General features: G+C 41.6%; 1 non-coding gene across 1 annotated transcript; it reads right to left on the bottom strand.

Moving 5' to 3' along the window:
- Positions 1-3,062: 3,062 nt before the first annotated feature.
- Positions 3,063-3,133, bottom strand: trnag-gcc (transfer RNA glycine (anticodon GCC)). The gene has a single exon. It is a non-coding gene; the product is annotated as a tRNA-Gly (tRNA).
- Positions 3,134-11,121: the final 7,988 nt, after the last annotated feature.

Raw genomic sequence — 11,121 nt, 5'->3', positions numbered from 1 at the left:
ATACAACTTTCATGCTTAAAATGTTTAGGGAGAAATGGAAGACTGGTGTGTATTTTTTCTTTAAACTATCAAGACCAGCCATACACAGTACAGTTTATGTACATACAGTAATGTTTATGTTCCTAAATTAATATCGTTTATGACCTTCAGATGCGTTATGCTCCTCTTCTTTTTATGCTCAGCTACTAAAATTTCCCTTTAGTGGTACAATTCCATATAAATATTCAAAACTAAGCAGATTGAAATGTGCACAGTAAAGACATTAGATGATTAAATCTTTTCACTACCAACCAATGCACCACGAGTGCCCCTGTCGGTCATTTTGGCCAGCCAATCACTTACCGCGGTGCCCTACGGTGCCCTGCGGGTTGGTTACTGTACCACGGGTTTTTACCGCTCATTTTGAATGGCTGCATCTGTAGGTTGTCTCTCGCAGTGTTCAGGAATTGCATTCCGAAACTGAGTCAGATCAAAAGTTGTAAGAAAAGCACCTATGGTGTCGGTTCTAACAGCTTTATTGATTCGATGTTAAAGGCCGGAAATGGGGCACAAGACACGCGACCGCAAAAAGCGTCGCCATCTGCTTCCAGCTGCAAAATGCCGTTTGCGGACGCTGAAGCATTTGAACTTGAACTTTATTGCCATATGTAACCGGTACTGGTACAATGGAATTCTTACTTACAGAAGGTCTCTCGATTGTAAAACAAGTGTAAAAAACAAGACAAAGTGCAAACAGTGCATCAAGACAATGTACAAACAAACAATAGACAATGTGCAAGTAAACATGTAGACATTTCTTTCCAAGGCAGCGGGTACAAGCGATCTCGCGTTTTAAAACCACCAGGAAAAGCAGAAAGGCACTTTTCCTTGCTTGCGCCGGCACACAACGACGTGAGGAGGACACCGTAGTCGGCAGGATTCGAACCTGCCCGGGGAGACCCCAATGGATTTCTAGTTCATCGTCTTAACCACTCGGCCACGACTACAGCGAGCGCCGCCGTTGCTGCGTTCTTGCTACAATCTCACATGGATCGCGAGACGCCGGCGGAAACCTTTTTCAAAGTCGTTCTCCATTAAAAAAAAAACCTTTCCAAAATACAAGCCTTGCAGACAGACACGCCTCAGAGGACTTAAGGGTGGCTTCATGTGGGAATGATAAAGTCTCCCCGTCCGGACAGGAAAATGGCACTTTGTTAGACACAAAGAAACAATCAACAACAGACAAATGTCCACAAGCATTTAAGAAGCCGCACCATGTTCTTGCTACAATCTCACACGGATCGCGAGACGCCGGCGGAAATCTTTTTCAAAGTCGTTCTCCGTTAAAAAAAAAAACCCTTCCAAAATATAAACCTTGCAGACAGACACGCCTCAGAGGACTTAAGGGTTGCTTCATATGGGAATGATAAAGTCTCCCCGTCTGGACAGGAAAATGGCACTTTGTTAGACACAAAAACACAATCAACAACAGACAAAAGTCTACAAGCATTTTAGAAGCCGCACTTGAAATAGCTCTTACATTCGTGTTAGACGCAGGAATCGCCTTTTTATTGACGCTCTTACAAATGCCATGGAAAGCAAAACAAAGCAAAGCAGAGCAGAACAAAACGAACAAAATAAAACCCTCATGTCCTGCACTTGAATATAATGCCGTTACGTGCTGAAGCGGTATTGGACGTCATCCTAGCACTGCAACCCGGGGCGTACGGTATATGGGAACGAGCACACGTCACGAATCGTCTCTAATCACTCCCTGCACTGTAAGGCGCCTTGAAGCGTGCACCCTCAACATTCATCTTTGCGCATCTGTGAAAGGTAAACTCTTGAGCAAACTCTGAACCAGACGCTCAAACTCCAGCTAGCATTAGGGGTAGCATTCCCACGCTACTTGAACACTTTGTTTACGCTCAGTGCTGGATTTTGGGAACTTTAGGACGAGTGGGACTTTTCTCCTATCTGTCAATTCGTTTTGTTTTGGAGACTCTTGGCTGTCTGTGTTGTATAGTGCAGCGTGAAGAAAACGTTTTCGAAAACTGTGCTGGCTCAAAAGTTGTAAGAAATCCTCTCCAGCTCTTTTAAGTCTCTTCAGTTTTGTCATTTAAAGTGAAACTAGATGTATAACTGGAGCCTCACTTATGCAAATGGTGAGGCTCCAGTTCGACATCTAGTTTCACTTTATATGACAGAAGTACATCAGACTGCGCCGGACTGGGGGATCACTTCCGGTTATTTTGACCATCTTAAACATTTGAAATCCTCCCCTGGGCAATTGTGACACTTCATCTTGGCTCCACCTAGGACACTCTTCAATCACTTCTCTCTTCTCCCACAGCACTCTCGTCTGTCGGCAGTATGTGGCGTCTTTGCATTACCACCAATCTCACCACAGCAAGAAAGCAACGGGTTTTGGCAAGACAGGAAGAGACCGCCTGGCCCGAACGGGGATTGAACCCGCGACCTTGGTGTTATTTGCACCACGCTCTAACCAACTGAGCTCACAGGCCTCATGCCGATTGTCCTCTCTGTGCTGCAAAAAATGGAATTCAGGGAAGTTTCTTTTGTCCTTTTTTGAATAGAAAGCCCTGCGATTCAGTGTACGGGCTTTCTCGTGCTGTTTAATGGTTCTTGTAACCCAAATCCTACACTGGCCTGAAGTGCCCCCCCATTTCACAGCATTTTTCAGCTGATTTCAAATGTACCTAAAGGAGAAGCATTATTGAAGACCATCAATTACCAAGAGCTTTTGTCAAAGGTTTTGGTGGTCACTTTTAATGACCACAGAGAGCTATGACCTCGGTTTTACATCTCATCCAAAAGACGGCGCCTTTTTACCACACAGCGTCTCCGTCACTATACTGGGGCATTGGGACCCGCATAGACCTCAGGGTGAGCGCCCCACCGCTGGCTCCATTAACACCGCTTCCAGCTGTGAGCTTTGCTTTTCCCTGTAGGTCACCCTCATCCGGGTACTGACCTGGCTCACAGCTTCTAAGCTTCAGTGGGTTTTCAGTTGCGAGTTGAAAGGGGATGCAAGTGATGGAGCTGCTCGCTGCAAAAGTCACTGCATTGGCCGGGAATCGAACCCGGGCCTCCCGCGTGGCAGACGAGAATTCTACCACTGAACCACCAATGCACGCCGCAAGGGTCTACAAAAAAGACGCTTTTTTACCACTCTGTGCTGGATGTTGGGTCCCAAGGGAACTTCTGGACGAGTGAGAATTTTCTGCTATCAAAATTTGGTTTCGGAGACTTTTGGCAGCCTACAGATGCAGCCATTCAAAATGCGCGGGTGATACTGCATTATTTTGCGGTACGCTGTACGCAGTCTACCGCAAGCTACCGGTAAATACCGCGAGTTACCGTAAATTCTCCTATAATACGACAAGCAAAATAATAGTATCCGGAATTTCCGCAAGGTGGAGCTAATAAAGCTCAACCTCTCATGTTTGAGCTGTGGCCATCAAAGTCTTTAACGAAGATATTACTAATAGTATTAATAATGAATGACCTTGGACAAGCTGTAAGTGTAAACTCAAAGTATTGCCCTGGTCAACATTCTTTTTTTCATTGACCGTCTTTGTAAAAGTAACACCACAGCATTTCGCAATCACGCATTTGTTTCCAATCATGCAAAGTACAGTAATTTTTGAGAATCGATTCACCATGCCTTTCACATGCTCATAAAAGAGATTGATTTAGGAACATAAACATATTACCGTATGAAAACTGTACTGTATACAGTATGTATATGTATATTTAATGTCTTAACTGTGCCCGTTTAAGTATTGAATATTCATATCTAATTTTACCACTGAAGGGAAATCTTAGTAGCTGAGGATAAAAAGAATAGGAGCATACTGCAACGCGTGTGAAGGCCATAAACGATATTAATTTTGGAACATAAACATACAGTATATGGCTGGTCTCGGTACTTTAAAGAAAACATACACGAAACATGGTTTCATTATGACCAGAATCGGTCTTGAGATATTTTTAACTTGATTTACAGTATTTGAGAGGTATGTCTTAACACCGATACTACAGTGCTTAAGTACTGCTCACGTATATGTTTCTAGGTTTATATTATGCATTTCATACGGTCAAATTACTTTTGAGCAACTAATAAGAAGCGCGAAACGGTATGCGTTTTAGTTTCGTTTTGTGCTGGGACCCGTGGATTGATTAGAGATATCAAGTACATACAAGTCATTTTTTAAATGTTGTAGTTCGTCTTGAAAAAATGTTACGAGTACATCATCCATCAACAATTACACAGGTTCTGTTTTCATATTGCGGATTTTGGTTACGTAATATTATTTTCTAGATTTCACGTTGTGAATATATGATTTGGGCAAACAGAGCTGCAAAGAAGTACATTATGGGTTGTTGTTGTTTTTTTTGCAGTTTTATCTAGAACAAGCGATGCTTAAACCTTTGTCTGATTCTTGTGAAACTATCCACACGACAGTTACAGTACCTAGGAGTTGACTTCAGTGATGTCACTGATGGGATGTTTCTAAAAATCCATCCTCTGTAAAACGTCTTCTCTAGTTGTCCTGCATATGTATTCGCTAATGAAGCTGCGTGTTCTGAGCCTGGATCTCTACATTTCTGTATGAACCAGCTTAGAGGGCTAAAGACAGCTTGTGTTTAAATTGAGTGTAAGGCAATTTATGCTTCTAAAGTCATGGTCAGCATTTATTATTGTACTGTGCTGTAAACTTGTTATGTGCCTAGTCACATTATTTTATAGCGTTTTTATAGTGTTATCAAATCTGGTGGCGCTGTGTGTTAGTTTCCTGACTCCCATGTCACATGGTCTGTGATTGAAACCTGTGAAACCGGTTTAATTCGTCACAGCCAGCACTCCGGCAGAGAGGGGGTTGTACTTGTAAAGTAGAAGCAGGCGAGATTTCCAGCGAAAGACACCTCCCCCCCACCCTCATACGATTCAAATTGTATTACAGCATTGTAATTACACATTGTAATTGTATTACACATTGTACACATGCTTAAAAGAGAAGAGAGAAAACGCAAGCCTTCTTCAGGTGTGAGGGTCTTCTGCTCAGAATGAAACGCTAAAATGTAATGTAGGCTCTGAATGGGTTCAATTATGATTTGGGCTTGATTAAGGTCGCTGCTTTTCATCTAAAACCCTACTTGAATCCTTCGAAACTAAAAATCAGTGTTTGTGAGTTCTAAATAAAGAGGTATCCAGGTAACAGTGAAACGGGCGGACAGTCTGGGGAGATCGCCCGTTTTCCATGTAAATAGTTCCCTGGTTCCGCACCCCTTGGTGTTTCTCTCGCTCTCTCTCGGGTCACCTGATCATTAGCTCGAAAGATTTCAGTGCTTTGTGTATATTCTAATGGTAGTGGGGGCAGGGTGTGTGCGAACAGGTTTGGTTGAAATTGCATTGGAGATCTATGTTCTTCACACCTGAAACATTTTCTCTGAAAGCATTTTCTTCGCTGTTTAACCGATCTTGTTACAGCATGTTACAGTTTACTATTATTAACCATATTAATTTTAAGTGCTTAATGCCATTTTTTGACCAGGCACGAATATTCTTAAGTCCATATCTTCGCAAGGGAATCAGTGCGAATTGCAATACTAATTAAATTAAAACTACTAACTACTAACTAATACTAATTAAAACAAACCAGAAACGTGTTGTTCTGTCTAATGACATTACAAGTGGAAAGATTACAGATTTTAATCGTCTTTAATTTTGTTACGTTATACATTTTAGAAACGTTTCATCCATACAAACACCACAAAACTATTTTCGATTGTATTTCTGAATAGTATGTTACACTTAGTTCACTGTTTTAAATACATCTAATTAAGAAAGTTAGGTGTTAGCATAAACTATTAGCAATCAATAATATTAAATTAAAGTTAAATACAAAACTAAAGAAAAAATAGGGTTAAATATAATTCAAAATATTTTGCTAACAATGTTAACTGTTTATGAATAATAAAATGTATTAACTAAGGAGTAGGATGGCACAGTTGTTAGTATGTTTTTTGTTTTGTTTCTTTTTCATAAATACAACAGTAGTACCTGATGTCTGAAGTGGAAATCTAATAAGTAAATTGATTCTTAAAAATGTAGAGAGCTTTGAAAAAAATATATTGGTGCTTTTAGATAATATATTTCAAGGATATAACTGCTGTGCTACAGTACGTGCAGAATTTTAGAAATCAGTTTGTCAACAAAGTACACTGTTTAGGTTAGTTTAGAAGACAATGTACCAAAACAATATATGCTGTCTGGGTCATTAGAATTAGCTGAAAGTAACTGATAAGCTTTGAATAACAAATCTAGTTTTTCTTCTCTCGCTCTATGATGTAATCTGTTTTCTCTTAGAGAAAGGGGAAGTTTTAGAAGGGACCAAGTGCTGAACTTTTTTACAGCGCAACGTCTTATAAAAACCCTGTTCTGCTTGTAACAAATTGAGTCTCTGGTTGCACTTTGCGAAGTGGCAGCAGGGCTCCCAATATTGCAATATTGAAATAAAGACCTTACTCAGGTGAGAACTCTCTCTTGTGGCTTCCTTGATAGTTATATTTCCATGACAATTTGGGGGCTCGTCCGGGATCACAAACCTGAGCGCGAACGGCTGCTGAAACTCCATCCGGACCCGGACAATTTTAGCAAATTGGACGAACCTCGGAGGATAAACTGTTTATCCTTCCAGAGACGCGTCTGGAGAATTGGCAGTTGTCTGACGTCAGTAAGTGATCCTTTAAAATTAATAGTTTGAGAAGCGAGCCACAGGGGTGTTCTCACGCGGGTTTGATGAGTCCAGGACTCATATAAAGAACTTATCTTAACACAGACGTGTGGTTTTTGCTCTGCGGAGTAGTTAATGTGATAAGGTTCTAAGGCACCGATCGGTAAAAATGGGAAATTAAAATTCAGAGACGAAAATGGGACCGAGCAGTCCAGCAAAAGTACATGTACGACAAATTCAGAGAAACAATTATAGCCTGGGTTAGAGTAAAAAAAAAAATTATGTTCATGAACTGTAAAGCTAGGGTAATAGCTGTAAGGGAACTTGCACACAATTTATATATGATAATTAGGGGCCCATAACTATGAAGTATATAACTATAACTATAACTATCTTTGTAAGTGAATCAGAATCGACAGAGGAAAGTTGAATTAGGAAAAAGAAGTTTCCTGAAGAAGGGGAAACTTAGAAGAGAAGGAGAAGAATGGAAAGAAATTGAATTGGAAAACTTATGGAATGGAAAGAGGAATCACAGAAATAATGGGAAGCTTCAAAAAAGACTAGTCTTGAAAGTAAAGAACAGCAAGCTGCAGCTAAAGTCATGGCCATGCGTACTAAAAAGAAAAAGTCTCCACCGAAATTAGAAAGCGGTCCGGAGCCAAAGCCTTTTCACTTGTTTGTGAAATGCCTATGTGCACTTTTCCAGGTCCAGAAGGAACTCCAGCATATGTACATTGACATTGGTCTCCTAGTGAATTATTTGCATTAGTTAAGTCTTTTCCTAAATTGCCTGATGACCGTAAAGAATTTAGAAGAAAGGCAAGCCTTGTTCTCGATTGTCTTAAGCCTAATTACAGTGACATAACCTTGTTGCTAGATCATATTGTTCCTAAAGGTTTACAACGTCCTCTAAAAAGGAGGAGGCAGATTGGCGGATACATGACCCAAATGATGAAGAAGTATCCATCTAAATTAAACCACACGGACATGGAGAGGAAAAGATAGGCGGACGCTTCTAAAAAGAGGTAAGGACTCCTCTTTTCTAAAAAGTCCCTTGTCCTCTCCATGTTGCTGTGGTGGGTTCAGGGTTTTCCTGAAGCTGAAGCAAGTACAACAGAAAAAATGAGTTAATGGTGTATGTGTTTTAGATGCCTGTTTTGTGAAGGTGGGGTAGAAAAAGAGGGATTGCTGAAGGAGTAGCGTCTCGCCCTGCCCGTGCGAAAAAATCCAGGTGTTGCATCCTGGTACACGACTGCAGTACGGCTGAAGGTAGTAACTAGAACTGTACTCGCAGAAGAGCCGAAAATGGTAACTCGATTCAACTGTGTATTTAAAGCCAGGATTTGGAACCTGGTCCGTGTTCCCGAATTGTGATAGTTCGTCAGTTTGTCTCGACTGGGGGATTCCGCGGGGCGCGTGGGAGACGTGAAAATGGTTTGGTGTGAAGAAAAAAAGTTTGATTAATCCAAAGTGAAACTTAAAAGAAATATTGACTGTCAGACGGAATTTAGGCTGAACAGGAATGTAGAAAAGTGTATGAACATTTGGATAAAAATAAACAATAGTTAGAGGAATATTTGAGAATTCAACAGAATATCATAGATGAGACGCAAAAATCCCTGATGGAAAAGCTAAAAGCAATGGCTGAACGAAAGGAAGTTATATATGCAGAAAAAGAAAAAGCAAAAGAAGAAATAGAACGCCTTGAGAGAGAATCTGGGAGAAGGGTGGGAATCAGTGTGGAGATTTTTGAAAGAGCATTACCCACCGAAAACTGATTAGAGAAAAGTAACAGCATGTCAGCAGAAGGAAGTGAGGATGTTTTCAGATTTTACAGAAAGGTTTATAGCTTTATGGATAGTATACTCGGGGTTAGCCGATGAAAAGGAAGTGAATGAAGATACTTCCACAGTAATAAAACAAATTTACTTGAGTGTGTTAAACCTGATGTTGCCAAGAATGTACAACTATGCTTTCCTGATATTACGGACAGCGGAGAGAGATTTGATTTAATAACTCGCGAAGCATGCATGCAGAAGTGCGAGCGCTGCAAATGGGAGGTAAAAAGACTCCCAAGGAGGAGAAAAGGGAGCCGCCAGTTTGTCGAAATTATTGTGCGACTTTCATGTTATACCGAGATATAAAACCCCAAAGACAAAACTACTAATAAGCTGGTGTGCAGTTACTAAAAAAAAGGTGTTTTTTGGAGAAATTGGAAGAAAGAGGCTTGAATTCACAATTAAAGAACATGTCAGAAGCTGAAACGAGAGCCGTGCGTGAACTAAAAGTTTTAATCTAGTAAACCCCTCTGTAGCCTTCCTAAATTTATCTCAGGATTGAAATAAAAGTGAAATAATCTTACAGTGTGCAGTAACTGGGGGACACAGGAGCACAGCTGTCCTACTTTTAGACTAAAACAGCATAAAAATGTGATATAAAGTTTTCTAACGGGTAACAGGAGGCTACAGGAGAAGGGGTGCAAGGGTTGTGTTTAAAGCAAATATAAGCTGTCACAGTCTGCTTGGGTAAAGATGTACAGTTTCAACTACTGATGTGGGTGGGGGACACCCCAGACCTATTTTAGGCCCAGACTGCAGCATTTTATAAGGAATTACTGCATGAAATAGCATTTATGTAAACTAACTTAATAGAGTTATGTGATATTGTGATTGTTTTACCTAATGAGGGAATCCATAAGGCCGGGCTACTCCAAGTACTGGATCTTGAAAAAAAAGGAGTATAAAACCAACTACATGATAAAGCCAGGGTGAATGCCTTCTCAGAACGAGCTTGTCTAGTGACGTATTGGTTTAAGGGGGGTAGTGCAGTCTAAAGACAAAATTGCCTTGACCCCTGCAGCAGAAACCGGTTTTGATGTTTTGAGACAAGCTTTCTTGCAGGCACTGGCCCTGGACTGGATTCCCTCAGACGGATCATCTGTATGTAATCTGTATGTAAGTGAAAGAAATGGGTTGTGAGCTGCTGTGCTGGTGCAGGAGCATGGAGATAGGCATCGTCTGGTGGGTTATTATTATTCAGGACCCCTTGATGCGGTGGCCAAGGGGCCGTGTTTATGTGTTGTGCAGGCTACCTGCCTGGCTGTATAAACTGTGAATAATCTGGTGTAGAACTAGCAGACCGAATGAAAATATTTAATTGAAACTTGTAAATATGCTAAATGGAAAATTGTAGCAATTTATATAGACTGTATATATACATTTGGTGGATGCCACAATTTTGGATGGCAGTGAAGGAATAGGGATTTCCCCAACATGGCAGGGACTCCAGTTAAGAATGCTGGGTTTGTCTCTGAACTGTTATAAGCTTTGCAGCTGCTTATTGAAGTAGCTGTGGTAAAGTGTAAATCACATAATAAAGAAATGTTTCCAGTAACTCGAGGGAACAACTTTGCAGATGCAGCTGTCAGGTGAGCAGTCCTGGTAGAGCAGGAGTCTGAGACCCCTGTGAGACCTCTGTTGGTGAAAAGGGGACAGCTACAGGATATTCAGGCTGAGGCCTCTAAAGCAGAGAAAAGGACATGGTTAGAAAAGAGTGTGGTGCTTCATGATGATTGGGTGTGGTGCTGCCAGCACACTGGACGCCCTGCATGCCTTCACAGCCTAATGCCCTTTGTAGCTCGACAAATGCACTCTGTCGGACACCTGGGTGTGAGAAATGGTGTGCTGGTTACCCAAACCTGGGTGGGGACCGTGTTTGAAGCAGTAGCCACTTATGTGGTATCTCAATGTGATGCTTATCAAAGGAACTCAGCTACAGTTCAGGTGCGGGTGCTACAGCTCAAAAGGCCTGCTCCTGAGGAACCTTTCATGCACTGGCAAATTGACAATTGTCAAGAGAAACCTGGGCTCTTATAATCTGTTTTCCCAGTGGGTTGCTGCCACTGCCTCTGTGTCTACCAAACACTTGATAACAGAGATAAGCCCTCGGTGGGCACTGCCCTACCGCTTGTATTATGATCAAGGGACAGGCTGTGGCTGGATTATTCGGGGTGAGATGGACTGAGATCACCCTCAGTCTGCTGGAACAGTGGAATGAAGGAACAGAACTCTAAAAGATCGACTAGACATCAGACTGAAGGAGCGCCATGGGATGCGGGCTGGATCAAACAGAACTGTGTAATAGAGCCTGTTTGATATCATCACAGGCCAATCAACGAAACTTCCTGGAGGGACGAATTTGGCTAATGGATTGTTGAATTTGCTAATTCTCTATTGTAGTTTTGTAGGTTGTTAATTGAAGTGGTGCACGGGGCTGGTGAACAGGTGCTGGACACTTGGAGACCTCCAGTAGAGGGAAGACACGACCTGATACCTGGCGAGTGGGTGTGGTGAGGAAGATATACCCTGCCTGATGTTGCAAC

Source organism: Atractosteus spatula, unplaced genomic scaffold (assembly GCF_055471065.1).
Source record: "Atractosteus spatula isolate fAtrSpa1 unplaced genomic scaffold, fAtrSpa1.hap1 Scaffold_8, whole genome shotgun sequence".
Classification (NCBI taxonomy): Eukaryota; Metazoa; Chordata; class Actinopteri; order Semionotiformes; family Lepisosteidae; genus Atractosteus; species Atractosteus spatula.
The sequence above is the reverse complement of the archived record's forward strand: the minus strand, read 5'-3'. Positions and strand labels throughout refer to the sequence as shown.